Source organism: Oxyura jamaicensis, chromosome 20, assembly GCF_011077185.1.
Source record: "Oxyura jamaicensis isolate SHBP4307 breed ruddy duck chromosome 20, BPBGC_Ojam_1.0, whole genome shotgun sequence".
Lineage (NCBI taxonomy): Eukaryota > Metazoa > Chordata > Aves > Anseriformes > Anatidae > Oxyura > Oxyura jamaicensis.
In genome coordinates, this window is record NC_048912.1 from 7,865,610 (window position 1) to 7,882,013 (window position 16,404).

A 16,404-nucleotide genomic window follows, 5' to 3' on the forward strand; every position below is an offset into this window, starting at 1 on the left:
AATATGCAAGGAAATTAACCTATGGTTCCTACAGCAACGGAAATGCAGCCTCCTCATGTATGCAGCTTCAATGATGCTATGTTGTACTATGGTGTATAATATTCTGTATTCATATTAGTGATCACATTAGTACAACAATGGCCTGTACCTTTGGCAAGAAGGCTGGGGCTCCAGGACCTGAAAGTCCCAGGACAGTTGAGCAAGGAAAAGTGATAGTCAGGAAGCAGAAAGGTATCACAGGGAAGAGTGAGCAAACCAAAAACACCAGAAGCAGAAACACCAGGGAGAAGAGAGAAGTTGGGAGAACTAAAAACTAACAAAAACTTCCACGAGAAGGTAAGAGTTACAGCTAAATAGCTCTCCTCTCTGCACTGACTGAATAAAGAGTCTACTCCTGACACAGCTAGCCCTGGCTTACAGTAAGCAGTTCCACTTTTCTTCTATTTGGACTCTTTTCCTTATTTAAGCATTTCTGGCCTAGTTTTCAAAGGGGCTATGCACCCACATCTCCTGTGAAGGTAATGAGATTTACAGTTTAACAGCACATCTTAAATGCCAGACAACTAAGAGCTAATTTTTCAAGTCTGCTATAATCCTAGGACAGAGGCTGTTTTGTAACAGCACACGCTCTACTCTTCTGGCAACATTTTAAACACAGAGCACCTCCACAGCATTATCAGCTCCACCATCTGCAACACCAGCTACTGCCCATGTAACATGATGGCTGCCAGCTAGCTTCTGTCTAACACCTCAGCTCCAACTAGACAGTTCTGTGTGCACAGTGCCACATTAGACCCTTAAGCTAGCATAAGCCCCCAAGCCCTTTAACTTGTGTCTGTATCTAAAACAGGACTAGGCATATTAGAAAGATGTAAAGGAAACAGAAAACCCAATCAAATCTTCTGTAAAAATCGGGTATGGTGTTTTAAAACTATGGTAATTGGAACTGAAGGGAATTAGCAAGGGTATTTTGGTACCTGGTCAGTGTATTGTAAAACTTCTGCAGACCTCTGTGTATGAAACCCTGGCTGTCCTTCACAGTCAAATAGTCAATTTCTAAAAAGTTCCTTTGTCAATTAAAGACTTTAAAAGATTTTGGAATCACTTCAGAGATTAAATCAGCGTGTCAAAGAAAAAGGACGGTTCATACCACTTCTCTGGACATCAGTAGGTTTTCTAAAATGTAGTACTAAAACAAACAACAACAACAACAACAACAAAAATAGAAAAAGCAGCCACACTCACATTCCTTTGGAGGAAATTCTTTGGCTAATAACCTTAACGTGCTGTTTCTGTGATTCTATGTGAACTTCAGCAAGGGTTTATTAAACTGTTTCTCTTTGTTTTTTTGGAGCTTATTGTCTATCTCCAACTTGGTGACTGATGCTAACAACTCCAACTTCCCATCACGGAGGAAGAACTTCTATGGAAGACAGTTCTAGTGAGAAGCCTCAGGAAGGCTGACCTTTCTTTCTTTCCATTCATTTTTTTAAAGGTTAAAAAAATATCTTCTGCAGCCCAGCAGACAGGGATCTTCTAAGTCATTCACACACTTCTCATTCTTGCTTGATTTCTGGAATTTTCCACTGGTGCCAGAAGCTCCATCTGGTGGGTGTGTACACTAACTGCATAGCTAAAAGGAAATTAACTATTTCCTTATCAACCTTTGCTTAGTAGTATAAATTTTGTACACTGTGTAATTTCTGCGCCCCAATGTAAAATACAAGATGGCCAAATTCCCACTGCTCTAGGAACAGTAACTCCTTATTTCTTCATGGGTAATCTGCTACCTTGCACTCTGCCAGGAATTTGTTGGGTTTTCTTATTTTGATGACATAGGCTGATGTTAAAAAGTAAAAAGCACGTTGCTAGCTAAATTTAAATATTTTCTAAAGATCTTCTGAACACATAAAAACACCAGCAATTCTGCCAGTTTCTACTGCATTCTGAAAATCAGTTTTAAATTGTATCCATTATTCTTTAGGGCATGCCATACTTCAGTGCATAGGACATTTTAAATTAGAGGCACAAGCACCCAGAACTTCCCCCTGCTACTATCTTGAGTATCTTTTGTGACTGTTCATTATCTTCAAACATTTATGTGAATCCACATATGTGCAGTGAAATCAATATGTAATGTACATGCTCAATACAGCAGTCTTGCTTGTTTAGGGCTATTTTGTAAATATTCCTATTTGCACCATACTAAAGCCCATCTTACAGAAATTTGAAATCAAGAAGAGAGGTCACTGAAGCACAAAGGATATTATTTGCTTACACCATGATATCCACACTTCAGTGATCAGGAAAAAAAAAGGCTGCATGAATATGCTTTACAATTTCCACACGTGACCCTCATCTGGATTGTAACTAAACATGAACAATCCCTGAACAAAATGATTTGGGAAATTTGCAGTTACAAATTAAATAAAACCAAGCATAATCTTTCAATCCAAAACTAAAAAAAACACATTTGAATAGAAATCTCTAAAATGTGCAGAAATGAAGCATGTAATCAATATAGATATAATTTATGATCAGATTACACTGATTGTGAAACTGCAAACAGAAATTAGACTGCAAGTGCAAATGGCAGCCTTATCTTCTACCCTGTTTTCCTTACACCACCACTGGTAGTCTTATCTTCTACCATGTTTTCTTGACACCACCACTGTGTCAGCAATAGACTTGTGCAGCAGCCAGAGCAGAGAACTGATTCAACTGAAAAGCAGTCTTTTGCAGCCAGAGCAGTTCCTCCACACTCCCAAGCAGAAGTGCTAGGGCTGGTACGAGTAAGGTGGCAGGAAGCGGGGCTTGTACCGCTCCTTGCCGAGGCAGCATAGACACAGATAGATTTATACCACAAGTGAAACTGCCCCACTTAGTGTGTCCTAACTAGTAAAATGCATTGCTTGCATGCTGGTATAAGTGGCAGAACAAATCAACAAAACAAAAGAGAGCATACAAACACTTCCACAAGCTCATCTAAAATCCTGCCAATACATGTTTTCTCAGATAGAGGATATATCAGATACTGACGGACCTCGCCAACTGGCTAGCATCTAAGTATTTGAAATGTAAAAATAGTCTGTGAAGTAGGCTGATGCTAATTGTTTTTCCTTTGCCTTACCACTTCACACATGCTATGCAAAAACGCTGGGTAAAGCATTTACCAAAAAATGATTGGGTAAAGACTGTAAATAAGAGCTTAAAAAAATCGGTCTTACCACTCCACATTTCTTACCTCTTTCCTTTCTGTCTAAGCATAGCTCCCAAGTGCTCCAGTCCCTGACTACATTCCAGCGTTAATCCACCTCAGCTACGGCTGTCTTCGGTCTGACTCAGGAACCTTCGATATTCAAAAGGCTTCATAGCAGCAGCAGCAGCAATGGGGAAACAAAACAAAACAAGAGATCACAAACTTGAGTTTGACTTTTTAGGAGGAAAAAAAAAGAGCATTTCAAGACAACTATTTTGTCTACTTAGATTTCAAGAGATATTTTGCCCCCTTACTGTTGCTGCTATGAATCTGCATCACTAAGAACTGCTTTGGCCCAGATGCAGCACAAGTGAAGAACTATCAGATCCAGAGTCACATTGGGAATCAATACACAGAGTCACATCAGAAATCAATATACAGAAGAGGTAAAAGGGGTAAAGGAAAGAACGCCTGGAGGCTGAGGTCTGAAAGAGAGCAAAGGAGATGGAGATAGGCAAGGAAGAGCAGCCAGTGAAGGCAGGCTTGAGAGCACGCCCGTGCCCTTTCCTACATGTACATGACCGGAGGGGCGTACTTCAGTGGACAAGGTGTTTATAGTCAAACTTCTATTCCTTGTGAATTGTTCCAAAAACGTTTCCTAAGTAGCTTCTAAAGGAGCCACTCTGTCACATGATCTGGATAGGCAAGAACCTGCAGGTGTGACGTGTTCACAGAGACAATTACACAGGTAATTGGGGCCCAACAGGCAGCATGGACCCAAGCAATCTTTTATGCATGCCACCTTTAAAAAAATAACCACCTAAGGATATATAAAGGGTGGTAAGTGAAAAGTGACTCACTACAGGAAAAAACAGTATTTATTCCGCCCTTATTCAAAGCCATCACCTCATCAACTGTCATACACATTCAAAAGCCCTGATGTGAAGTAAGAATGGGATGCTGAACTTGAGCCTCGTGTCTGCCTTTCACCATCAGCTGCAGTGAAGTTCCACAGAACTGTCTTTCCTTGAGGCATATGGCCCTCAGACAGGTATACCAGAGTTACACCCTCTCTGAAAATCTTCAAATCTAGAGCTGAATTTGCTTCTTACACCACATCTAAGGTATTTCTTGAAAGCTCAAAATGAACAAACCAATTTGGCCAACCTGACTAGGAAAGCAAGAGCATTTTTCCCCAAATATGTCAGGTCAGTCAAAACAAACCTTCCATGTATACAGAAGGTATTAGATATATGCATATATCTTAACTAAATTAATGTAATTAGGAACTCCTTCTTCCAATGCCTATACAGGTATTAGTATTACGCTATCCTTACACCAGTATCATTTATGCTCATCTCCATAGCTCATACTATTACTAGGACACGCCAACTATCAATGTACTCATTTACAGGAGCAGGACTACTACCACATTAATGATTACACTTTTACAATTATATTACTAAAAATTGTACCCAACATCAAAACAATTTTAAGCATTGAGCAGATCTGAACAATCAAAAATAACAGTGCTTGTTTAGATGCAGGCCATCATAGTCAGTTGTTATTCCTTTAAACAAGTATGTTAAATGTGTCAAAAAGAAAAAACAAAAACAGAAAAGGTAGCATTATTAAAATACAAACTTGGCTGAACTAACAAATTAACTAATAAATGAAGTGCATCTTTGCCCATCCAAAGAGCAAATCACACCAGTGGACCACACGAACTAACTGGTCAATTTAAGTCAAGCTCAGTGCATCTCTCCTGGCAGCTATGTCCTAGCGACTACACTGTCTCGTCGTATCTGATGCTGTTTCGTCCATCTCCAATGCATAAATTTTGTGTCTCAAACCTACTTCAAATGCTGGAGGTTATCTTTGCTCCTAATTCTGGAAAAAAAAAAAAAAAATCAATACATTTCTTGTCTTGCTGCTGATTCGTATTTGCAGCTACCCAAAACCAAATACACTAACCCATGAGCACTGCCTTTTCTCCCATAACATGATTTCTGCCTTTTTTTTTAAAGCTTCAATCAGATCTTAATATGAAGTTGTAGAACACACATTTGGGCGATACGACCTTTGATTACCAGTGTGCTTCTGATTGAGTTATGCATTACAAGAGTGCTACTTTAAATTTTAATATTTACTTTCAGCATTTACTATTATTATGGAGTAGTAAAGCTGTGTTGGGAATAATCATCTATTATTCACTCCGCAGTGTGACAGAAGCACAACTTACCTTCAGCACAAAATTTGTACTGGCATTCATCTAGGAATTTCTCTGGCATCCCCTTCTATTTTACTAGTGAATGCAGTAACTGCGGAGCTCAGTTTGGGAAGTACCTAACAAATGATACTTTACACTACTGTCAAATTATTTCCGCGCTCAATTAAAATGCTGTTGTAATACACTGCTGTGAGTGACACATACCAATTCTGAAAATGCTAATGGGCATCTTCTGACAACTGGTAACTTCTATCCTACGTATACAGAGCAAAAATCAGTTATTCATCTCATCCTGGAGAGCACGTACAGTCTTCCTAGATGTTTTGTTTGTGAAGCTAATGCTTAACGCCGATGGGACGCGCTTTCCAAAACCGCCAAGAAGTTTCTCTACTGCAAAGATCTTCCATTCCTGGGCAGTCTGAGCAGACGACATTCACCACTCGCCTCTCACCTACAGGCAGACACAGCCACCTTTCACCTTCCCCATCCCTCGCAGATCCAACCACCTCTCTCCTGAAAACCTAAGACAAGTGGTCTCACAAGCCCACAGTGACTTCCCAACTCGAACAGATCCACATAATACGCTTTCAAGCAGTAACCTAAAAGAGATACAGGTTTATAGAATCTGTATCGTGAACCATTCACTTCAAGTTAAAAATAACCTGAGGGTTTTTTTCCCTAATAAGGGAGCATTCCAGACGTATCAATTTGCAATGATCTTAGAGAGTTGTCTTCAAACACTGGAAGCATTTCATTTCTAACAGATACTAGAAAGTCTTAAAAAAAAAAGTTACTTGATAAGAAATTCTATTCATTTTAGGAAAGGGCGGTTCGCTATTAAATAGGCAAAAAATGTTCAGCTTTTTATTACTTTTGGAAGAGAGTAAGTTTCTGGTTTGTGGCTGAAGTTTATATAAGTATTTACTGTAAGCATCTTCAGCAAAGGTAACAGACACCTTACGAGCCATCAGCCCCAAGTGCAATTTTTGCAGCACCTTTCTCTTCTCTCTTCTCAATGTGTTAAGATTTCAACACATATTGTGTTAGATGTTGATCTGCTCATACCAAATTACTGCCCAACATCTGAAAAATTATGTCTAAAGCAGAACCAAACACAGGATTTGTGACTAAATGCAAAAATTAAAAAAAAGCTTTTTTTTTTTTTTAACAGGATGATCACCTTCTCACCTGGACGGATGGCAACTATGGCAAAGCGCTGTAAGCCCTGTAATTGTTGGTTATCAGCCACCCAAGGGAAAGTTTTTCTAAGTAGCAGAGATCCCGCAGTGAGGAACAATGCTGGTGGCCTGCAGGAGATGCACACCGTGCTGCACAGCAGCTCCGCCAACCTTAGACCACGCTACGTTGGCAGGTAGGTATGGTGTCTCCATTATCTCAGGCACATGGTTCACGTCCAAATGGAAAATAGTAGTAAAAATGAACAAAAAACATAGCCAGGAAAAACAACCAGGAGAAGAAAAACCTGAAGTTCTTCTAAAAGGAATCAAAACCTCCTTCCCACCTACCAAATGGTTCCAACACGTCTAACAAACAAAGTCTCAAGACGTCGAGGTCTCCCCTCATCCCGCCTCGCCCACCACCCCTAACAAAGCAGCCAACCCTTCCGTGCTGCCTTGCACCCAAAGTTTCTCCCCCTGCAGCCGTGCGCCTGGAAGGCGTGAGAAGAGCCATGCAAGTTCCTAAGGCAAATGGCACCAGGAGCCACAACCGCGTCCCAACACGACACCCAACGCCCTCCACCCAGCCGCACGTACAAACCTCCCCACACCAACCGCAGCCCCTCCAGGCGCTGCTCACCCCCCGGGTGACTCCCCACCCGCAGACCCCCCGGCCGGGGGTGCAGGAGCACTGTGGGGGCCGAGGCCGGCCGGGGGCCCTCAGGTCCGGTGCCAGGAGCCCGCCGGTGCCTGCCCCGCTGGCTCGGCCGGGAGCGGGGGGGGCCGCAGGCGGCGCTGCGCGGCCCTTCCCCGCCGCAGCCGTGCCCGGCGCGGGGAACGCGCCCCCTGCCGCCGCCCGCCCTCATCTCCGGCGGGGCTGCGCTGCATTTTGGGTGGGGGCTGGTATTTTTTATTTATTTATTTATTTTTTCTCCTCTCCCCGGCCACGGTCAGAAACCGGGAGCCACGATCCCGGATTGAACGGAGGGGGAGCTGGGTGGAAAGAAAAAGAATTATGAAAAAATAAATAAAAGGAGGGGGGCAGGCTGAGGCTCAGCATCACCCACACCGCGGTACTTGCTTGGGAAACCTTCCCGGCCCTCCCCCGCCCCCGGGCTGCGATCGCCGAGGGAGGGCAAAGGGGGAGCAGCCCCGGGGTGCGGAGCGGGGCACTCGGCCTCCGCTGTCCCCCCCCCGGCCTTTGTCTGGGAGCCGGGGGTCGGCGGCCGGAGCCCGCGGCGGGGCCGGGCAGGGCCGAGCGAGGCGGCACCGCCGCTGCTGCTGCCGGGCTGCATCCCGCGGCTGGGGCTCGGCGCGGGGCAGCGGCTCAGGCTCCTCCCGGCGGGCTGGGGGCCGCTGTCCGGCCTCAACTCCGCCACCAGGGCCCTCCAGCAGCGGCGGGATGCTGGCTCCGGGACGGGCTCGGGACGGGTCCCCCAGCGGCCGGAGGGAAGGGAAGGGAAAGAGGGAGGGAAGGGGAGGAGGAGGGAGGGAAGGCGGCGGCGTAGCGGTCCCCGCCGCCCGCTGGGGCGGCCTCAGCGCTTCAGCGGGTGTGCGGCCGAGCACGGCGGAGGGAAGGGAAGGGAAAGGAAAGGAAGGACCGGGGCCCGCCCGCCCCCCCGCAGCCCCCCAGCCGACCACCCCGGGGCCGGGTCCCGCCGGGAGGGGGGGCAGGCCGTGTCCTGAGGCGGGCGGGGGCCGCCCGCAGCCGGGCCGTGCCGCGGAGCCGCGCACACACCTACCTGCCCGGGGCTCTCTGTCCTCGGCAGCGAGGGCGGGCGCTCCCCCGGCACCTCAGCCTCGGGGGTGTGAGCGGTGTGCGTGCGTGTGTGTGTGTGTGTGTGCGCGCTGTGTGCGGGGCGGGCGGAGCGCAGCCGGCGGCGGCGCGGGGGAGACAAAGGGGGCGGGGGGGGGCTGCGTGAGGGGGGGATGGAGGAGGAGGAGGAGGAGGAGGAGGAGGAAGGGGGGCGGCTGTGGGGAGCGGGCCCCGGGGGGGCTGCGGCAGCTTCACAGGGCTCGGTCCCCGGGGCGCGGGGGGTGCGGGAAGCGCGGGGGAGGTGCGTGGGGGGGGGGGGGCTCTGTCTCCCCGGGCGCCCTGCGGACAATACAGCCGGGTCCCTCCTGCCCAGAACCTGCCCTGGCCAAGATGGCGGCCGAGAAAGAGCGGAAGTGACGCCAGGCGTTCATTAGCATACGGGACTTATTGTCCGGCGGGAGGGGAGGGAGGGGGCCGCGCCCCGGGGGGGGGTAGCGGAGTGGCGGTGGGTTCCCGCCGGACCTGCCCCCTCCGGGAGGCTCCCGGTAACGGGGGGGGGGGGGGTGGGGCCCCGGGGGGGGGGCGCGGCGGGCCCCCGGGGGGGGGCTCTCGCGAGAGGCCCGGAGTCCCCCCGGCGGCTGAGGAGACGGCGGCGGGATCTACCCCGGCCCCACTAGGAGGCGCCGCGCCCTGCGGCTGGGGCCGCCGCCGCCCGGGTATCCCTCCGCCGCCCCCAGCCGGGACTACATCCCGGCCCGAGGGGGCCTCCCGCCGCCGCCGCCGGGGGCGCGCCCACGTGACCGCGCCGCCGCGCACGTGACCGCGCGGCCTCGTGCCGCCCGCCGCCCGCGGGGCGGCCCCGCCCCGCCCCTCCTGGCCCCGCCCCCTCCCTCCTCAGCGCGGCCCCGCCCGGCCCCGCCCTGCCCCGCCGCTCCCTCACACCATGGACAGCGCCGCGGGACGGCCCCGGGCGGCGGGCGGCGAGTCCCGGGGCCCTCAGGGGCACCCCGGGGACACAGGGGCCGGGGGCACAGGGTGAGGCCCGGCACAGGGCACGGAAGCGTCGAGCGGGGCGAAGGCGGCGCTCGGTGGCCCCTCAGGGACAAGCCTCGTGCACGCAGGTGGCGGGAGCGGCTGCGGGCGTGGTACGGCGCCGAGGTGAGGGGCCAAATACACCTGGACACCGCCCGTTTCTCACATTTGCCCTCTTTGGGCTTGTTTCCTGCAGGCGCGCCATTATCCCTGTCAGGTTTTTGGCCTCTGGTGAGCGCCGCACGGACACGCCCGCACGGCAGGGAGGCAGGGAGGCAGGCGGCTTCATGGGCGTCGTTGCTCAGCGGTGACGGCTGGGGCTCCGCTGCCCGGCTGGGTACCGACAGGCGCACCTGGCAGAGCTGCCGGGAACGAGGCCGAATCTGATAGCTCGGCACAAACGCGCTGTACGTGAGGTGGAGCGGTGGTGGCTGCTACTTCTAAAGCACACGGACCTGAAAGGTGAAGTCAAGCTCAATTCCTGCCGTACTCGGCACTCAGAGCCTTGCTACTTCAGTGACACACGGTTGGGCCTCACAATGCTAGAAAGAAAAGTCTGTTTTCAAACCGGTGTCTGAAGTTTAAAGGCATAGAAAAGTTGCCGTAACTTACTTGGACTTCATAAAACGACGAATTCCTACATTTTCATATGACTCACATCCTGTAAATGTTTACACCACAATTCACATAAATATCTTTCATGAAGAATTTAGTGATGTTTTACTGTGCTTGTTACCTTTTTTCAAGACTTTCTAGTTCAGCTGCATTTATAAGTACACTGCAAATCACAGCTTTATTTCACCATGTATTTCACACTGTCGTCACATTAGTGGTCATAAGAATCAGAAAGATGAGGAAAGAGTCTTTTAGAACAGAATGGAAGTACACAGATCTTACCTGCAAAAATGAAAGTTGTGATTTAGCACTAAATGATTTAAAAAAACCTAGAACTTGAAGTTCCTCTGTTTGGGGAAAAAAAAAAAAAGTTTTGAGATCACATTTACCTAATGTCTCTTACTGCTCAGATTTACATTTCCTTCACCAAATTAAAATTGTAGAAGAAAGGGATAAATGTTTGCAGCACATTTAATACGACATTGTTACACAAACTTCTTTCTGAAAGAAGAAAAACATGATGATAAACAGTTCTGAAGTTTTGGAGTGAAGAATGGTAACTACTGCAGTTGCCTTGCCTGTTGTGAGGTTTAAGTCCAAATGATGCTTTTGGTTGTGTAGAAGAATGCTTAAAAGAGAAAATGAACACTGGCAGCAGAAAAGTTGAATGGAAGTTACCAAGTGATAATTTAGATTTGAGGCTGCAGGACGTTCTGGGGCATTTGGTTGTGCCGAGAAGATGGGCAAGGCTGGAGAGGATAGATTTAACTGACCGTGTGTGTGTGTCACCACTGTAACTTAGGATTCTAGAATGGATTTATTACACATAGAAAATAAAGTTCTAAGAAAATCCAACAGCAAGAGACAAAATGTCTAGTAAGATAAAAATAACAGAAAAACGAGTGCCTGACCCACAGACCTTCAAATCTAAAAGCTGAATTAGAGAGAACACAGAAGTGCCTGAAGGTTGGAGGAACTGGGTTTTATGGAACACAACAGTGCCCTTGGACATAGATGTGATAGATACTTAATGGGATGAGCACAACATAAAAGTATGTGTAACTGATACAACAGTGCAAGCAGAACAATTTTGATTTCAGGCAGGAGAAAGGAACAGGCTTTCGGACATCTTTTCATGTCCTGAATTCTGTTTGCAAATGGAAGTATTAGAGTAATTTTGTATCTTGCGGTAGTTTATTGATACTTGTCAGACACAGCCTCCAGGCTAGGCTGGCAGCCAGAACAGCCAAAGATAGAAAGTTCTCTAACCACTTCCTCGATATCCGACAATATCAAGGAATTTCCAGCTGGAAACGACATTCCAGCCATGTTGTGATGATGGTACCCAGTCTAATTAGGGACAAAAAGAACAGGGAAAACAAATTGGAAAGAGATTGGAAACTGGAATTTGGTGTGAGGAAATTAAATTAGGTGTGGATGGAAAGAAGAGCACCAGAAGGCAGAAATATCCACCCAGTGCGCAAGGTGGGTGATTCAGGCAAAGATTTTTAAGGTGGTGAGAGAACAACAGGAGGGAAAGATAATGAAGCAGCAGTAGTTTGAGCAAATGGGAGTCATCGCCTGTTTCGGCATAAAGTCTGCAGTGACAGAGCTCAGATGATTTGGGGGTGAGGATACGACAGTAGAGACAGTAGATGTTGAAAGCGATCCTCAAATGATGGACAAGATCTTCCTCTCATTTAGTTCAGCAAGAGTTTTCCAGACGATTTGCACAGTATGGCAGTTGTCAGCAGCTAGCAAGTTAGAAAAGAAAGATGAGAACAATACAAAGCTTGTGCAAGAAGATTGATTTGAAAGGTAAAATTCAAGCAGTGGGGAAGAAGGAGAAACAAAGCCATGAGCCCATTTTTCTGCTGTGTGCACAATGCGAGACGAAGGTTCATGCTAATGTTCTTAATACACGTTTTGTATTATGGAAGTGGGTATTGTTTCTCACAACAGGCTATGACAACCAGAGAAATCCTTGGAATCGTGGCATTGTAAGAGGCTAAACACTTAACACCAGAGGGGACACAATTAGCATTCCCACGTTGAACAGGTATAATTGCAGGTGTGTTGTGCTATCAAGTCAGGTCAGACTTGCGCCCGTGTTTACAACTGCACGAGTTTAGCAGCCATACTGTGTTTGTTCGAATACAAAATAACTAAGCCATCTATCAGTGGTTGTAAGTCCCTAACATAATTAATTATATAATAAATACAATTAAGGTTAATCCTCAGCAGCATTAGGATCCCTAGTCTCACAGGGCTCCGTTAAGCCATCCAGCTCCTTTGTCATTCAGACACTTCATCATCTGTCAGCATTCTCTAACCTTCTTCCATGAAGATGACTTTGGCAAGAGTCACCAGGAAGGAGCCAAATTCAATCTGTATCAAGGTGAAAGTAGGGAAGAACTATCCCTTTACAAAGAGTACTCTTTTTTCCCTTGTTTTTAAGACAAAAAATACTTATATTGAGCAGGTCTGTAATAATAGCTGCTTAAGATAGATTTGCTTAGCTGGTTAGGATAGCTTGGAAGGAAAGGTTGATCCCTTAGAACAGTATGAAATTGGTCTGTTTTATACAATATTTAAATTTCACTTTGGAAGCTGGTCAGTCAAGTATAGTGTTCTTTGGAGGTGATGCTGTTCTGCCATGACAAACCACGTTGTTTTGGATATAAGATTGACAGCTTCCAGGTTTTGTCAACGCTTTCAAGAACAATGAATTCTGATTGTGGATTTAGTTAATAAAAATGTCAATTAAAAAAAAATAATTACAAAATCACCTACCTTGAAAATTTCAATAATTTAGCATGTTCAAGCAGCTTGTCTCTTTTACCTCCCCTGCACTGAAGCTGTAATACCAAGTAATGTAATTATTTTGACAGGATCAGCTCATCAAAAGTACTGCCGTATGCCGTCTTTGCAAGCAGAATGGAAGACTGGACTAGAAATGAGAGCTCTCCAAGCACATTTGAGCCCCGACATGAACTTCACCACACAGTAAGTAAATCTGGTTATTTTCTTTGTGGGTATTCCCCGAGTTGTTGCACAGAAGTAGTGGGCTGGAAGGGACCTGAGCGTTCTCACGCTGTGACTGTAGGAGCTCAGTCGAGATCTTTCCTGTTCTGGAGCAAAGGTAGAAGTATCCTTTAGTGCTCGGATCTTCCCCTTCCTGAGAGCACAGCATCTTAGGAGCTAGGTAACTATCGTCAGCGTCCCAGAAAACATCAAGTTCTCAGTTGTGGTTTTCTGTGGGTTCACCTGCAGCTACGGGTGCGACATGTTTGAAAAAGTCAAAACAGGGAAAGAGTTTGTGAGTTAAACACTTGTCTTTGTGATGCACCATTGGTATCAATTTCTGTTGAGCCATCACCATAGCTAACCTTGCAGGAAAAACCTTACATTTCATTATGTGTACCCACTGCTGCTTTGTGGAGAAATCCCAATCTCTAGGGATGAGTTTTCAGATCTAATTTTGGATTAGAAGTTGTAGTTCAGTTTACTTCTCTCCAGTCCCAATATACTTCCCCTGAACAGTAACAGTAAGTTGTTACGAATGCCACCACGCCTGAAGAAAGAAGGTAAAACGTGGCAGGGTCAGAGGGGAGGAAATGATCCTCCAAAAATGTTTATGCTTTACAGACATTCCGTGATTACCTTTAGTTATGACTTTTACAGCGTGACCCCTTGGAGGTAAGATGTCATAAAACTGCGATAAAGTTTGATAAGCAATCCCTCTTGTCTGCATATACTCTGTATTTACTGATCCTAATTTGCCTACCGCTCTGGAATGCTATCTGTTGGAAGGCTGTTGCTCAAGTCCAACGCGTTGAACTGAGTAGGCAATCTGTCATTTAATTCAGTTGTGCCAAGATTTCAATCCATGCTTATACTGGGAATCTTGATAGACCCTTAGATAAATATTATTGATTAGTCATTGCTGTTTTTTACTGTTGATATGCAGAAGGTTGTACAGCCTTGCAGTTGGTTTCTACACAGTCCACTGGAAAATATGTTTTATTGTGCTGCCCATTTTGGCAACTAGGCACATCTTTATTGCAGACTCAGATTAAAGGTTCATATTTTAAAAACAAACCACAACTGAAGCCAGCTCCTTCCAGCCTCAGATCAGTCGACTCTTCACCATCGAGCCCCAAACCTGCTGAGCTAGGGATACTGTTTTGATGCTGATTTCTGATTCAGCTGGGTATGCTAACCAGGCCTTGGCTGTGTGAAGTGGTTGTCCCAGCTGTGGGATCATAATGATGTCACAGGAGTTGCATACGAATTTTTTTGTACGACTGAGTGATAAATTCCATGGCTCAGGGTATGGGGCTTTATTGCATGTCCCTGAGGCAGGGCTTTGGAAGGTGTTAAGGGCATAAAGAGACCACACAGCTGCTTACAGTTCAGCTGCCAAATGGTATAGCTGATGGGCTGGTAAGTCCTCTGACAAAAGGTGGTATCAACTTCAGTAGCCCCCAGTAGTGTTTCAGCTCACAGCTGGGGCTTCAGTTTGTCCAATAAAAAAGTTCCCATCAGCACAGGCCTGCTTAGGTCACAGCTCTCACTGGGGACTCACAAACCACACAGAGCGCAAAGACCTCACGTATGTCAGCGATGACCGTGTGCCCTGCTGTGTATAACTCCATGCATAACTTCGCAACCTGTTCTTCTCTAACTCCAGATCTGTTGGGACGATACTCTTGGAGTTTAGCACATGCTTGGGTTGTTTTCATGGATCTGTGTGTAAGACTTTTCACGCATCACCTTGAATTTCTAGTCCACAATAGCAGAACAAGAGGTCTCCTTCCCAGAGCCTTGCCCATCTGCCAAAGGAAGTATTTGCTGTTCAGGGGAAAGGGTGTATTACCAGCACAATATGTGTTACCTGCTCCCCCCCTACGTTAAGCATGTCCAAACAAACATATCCATGATTTGTACAGATTTAAGCCAGGAAGGAATTAAAGCTCCTGTTCTTGCCAAATGATTTAAGTTGCTTGCAGACACAGGTTCTTAAGGAAGTATAATGGAGAAAGTAAAGTACATTAGCAGAGTATTTGTGCTTTTGTAGGAAATGAATATGGATGTAATTAAGAAAAGCTGATTTATGTGGAACTGTAAAACCAGGGACATCGAATGAAAAATTCCCTGTAAATATCAATTCAGTGTTTTGTTGTGGCCAAAACAAGGCAAGCCAAGTATTGCAGTGGGATTAAGGAAGGAACTGAAACCTAAAATGTGACCATATAAATCCCTAGTACATGAATATTTGAGACATTGTATGGAGTTCTGGGCACCTGGTCCCTAAAGACAGAACTGTAACGTGCTACTGACGTTTTGAGAATAGCAAGGTGCGGGGTGGATCCTGTCTGAGGAACTTTTTTTTTATAAACAAAAACAGGACTGAGTACGATGAGGGGATAAGCAGGGTCTATAAAATAATACACAGGAAAAGGGAAATGGGAAACAATAGGGAACATCCGATGATTTATTAGGTGATAGGTTTGAAATGAGAGGACTTCACAAAATACATGTGTAAATTGCTGAACTCCCTGCCACAGGATGCTGTAGAAGCTAGGGCTATAAATTGATTCAAAAAGCGATTAAATCCTTAGAAAGCACCAGAAGCCATTAAAAGGTGCAGGCCCTCTCGATCTCTGGCTCCAGAAGACCCCATAGAGCTGACCATTGGTGTGGTTGGGCAAAGATCCCAGTAGCTGTTTCTTACTTACTTTCATTCTGCAGCCGTTGTTGAGCACTAAGAGACAGCACGGCCCTTCTTGTACAACTTCCTTCTTACTTTGTAGGCCATTCTTTACCCACAATGCATTTTATTTTTTATTTTTATTTTTTTTTTACTATAGGTGGTTTATAACTTGTTTGAAAGAAGCTGAGAACAAATTCAAACAACTCAAAGGGTTTATGTTAACACAAAATCAAAACCACCAGAAGTAGTGCTAAATGAAGGCTATTTCACCCCATGTCTTGTTTGAAAGATGCAAGCTTTATTAACGAAGGCTGCGTATTGGAACTCTGGCCACTGCCTACAGTTTTACGATATTTATTCTCTGTGAACTTTCACAGCAGCACATACAGGAGAAAAGGTCAGAGTTAAAGTGCAGTCTTGGAGCTTGTTTTTGTTAAGTTTTCCTACGTACAGAACACTTGTTCGAGCACTGGTGAGGCTCTGACATGCTCAAGCACAGGCAATACTTTAGAATCAGATGGTTTTAGTCACCTCAGGGGAGAAACTATTTGGAAAGAAAGTACTGAAGTCTGAGATGGGAGAAAAGATGAAGGGAAAGGCAAGTTAGGTCAAGTCTGGGCAAAGATTCTGTGTGTTTGTTTTACTCAGCATTAGCACGATACTAATTCATGATTCTCT

The 16,404-nt window shown here is 46.2% G+C and overlaps 1 protein-coding gene across 5 annotated transcripts in view; it reads right to left on the bottom strand.

Moving 5' to 3' along the window:
• The window catches only part of ADNP (activity dependent neuroprotector homeobox), a 31,233-nt gene extending 22,671 nt beyond the window's left edge, over window positions 1-8,562 (bottom strand). For 4 of the 5 annotated variants that reach the window (XM_035344001.1, XM_035344002.1, XM_035344005.1 and 1 more), the window contains exon 1: window positions 8,350-8,562. The gene's annotated coding sequence lies outside the window, so the exon portion shown is untranslated. Of the gene's footprint in view, window positions 1-3,244; window positions 3,367-8,349 lie in introns of all 5 variants that reach the window. The other variant, XM_035344000.1, reaches the window with a different exon arrangement.
• Between the last annotated feature and the right edge of the window lie 7,842 nt (window positions 8,563-16,404).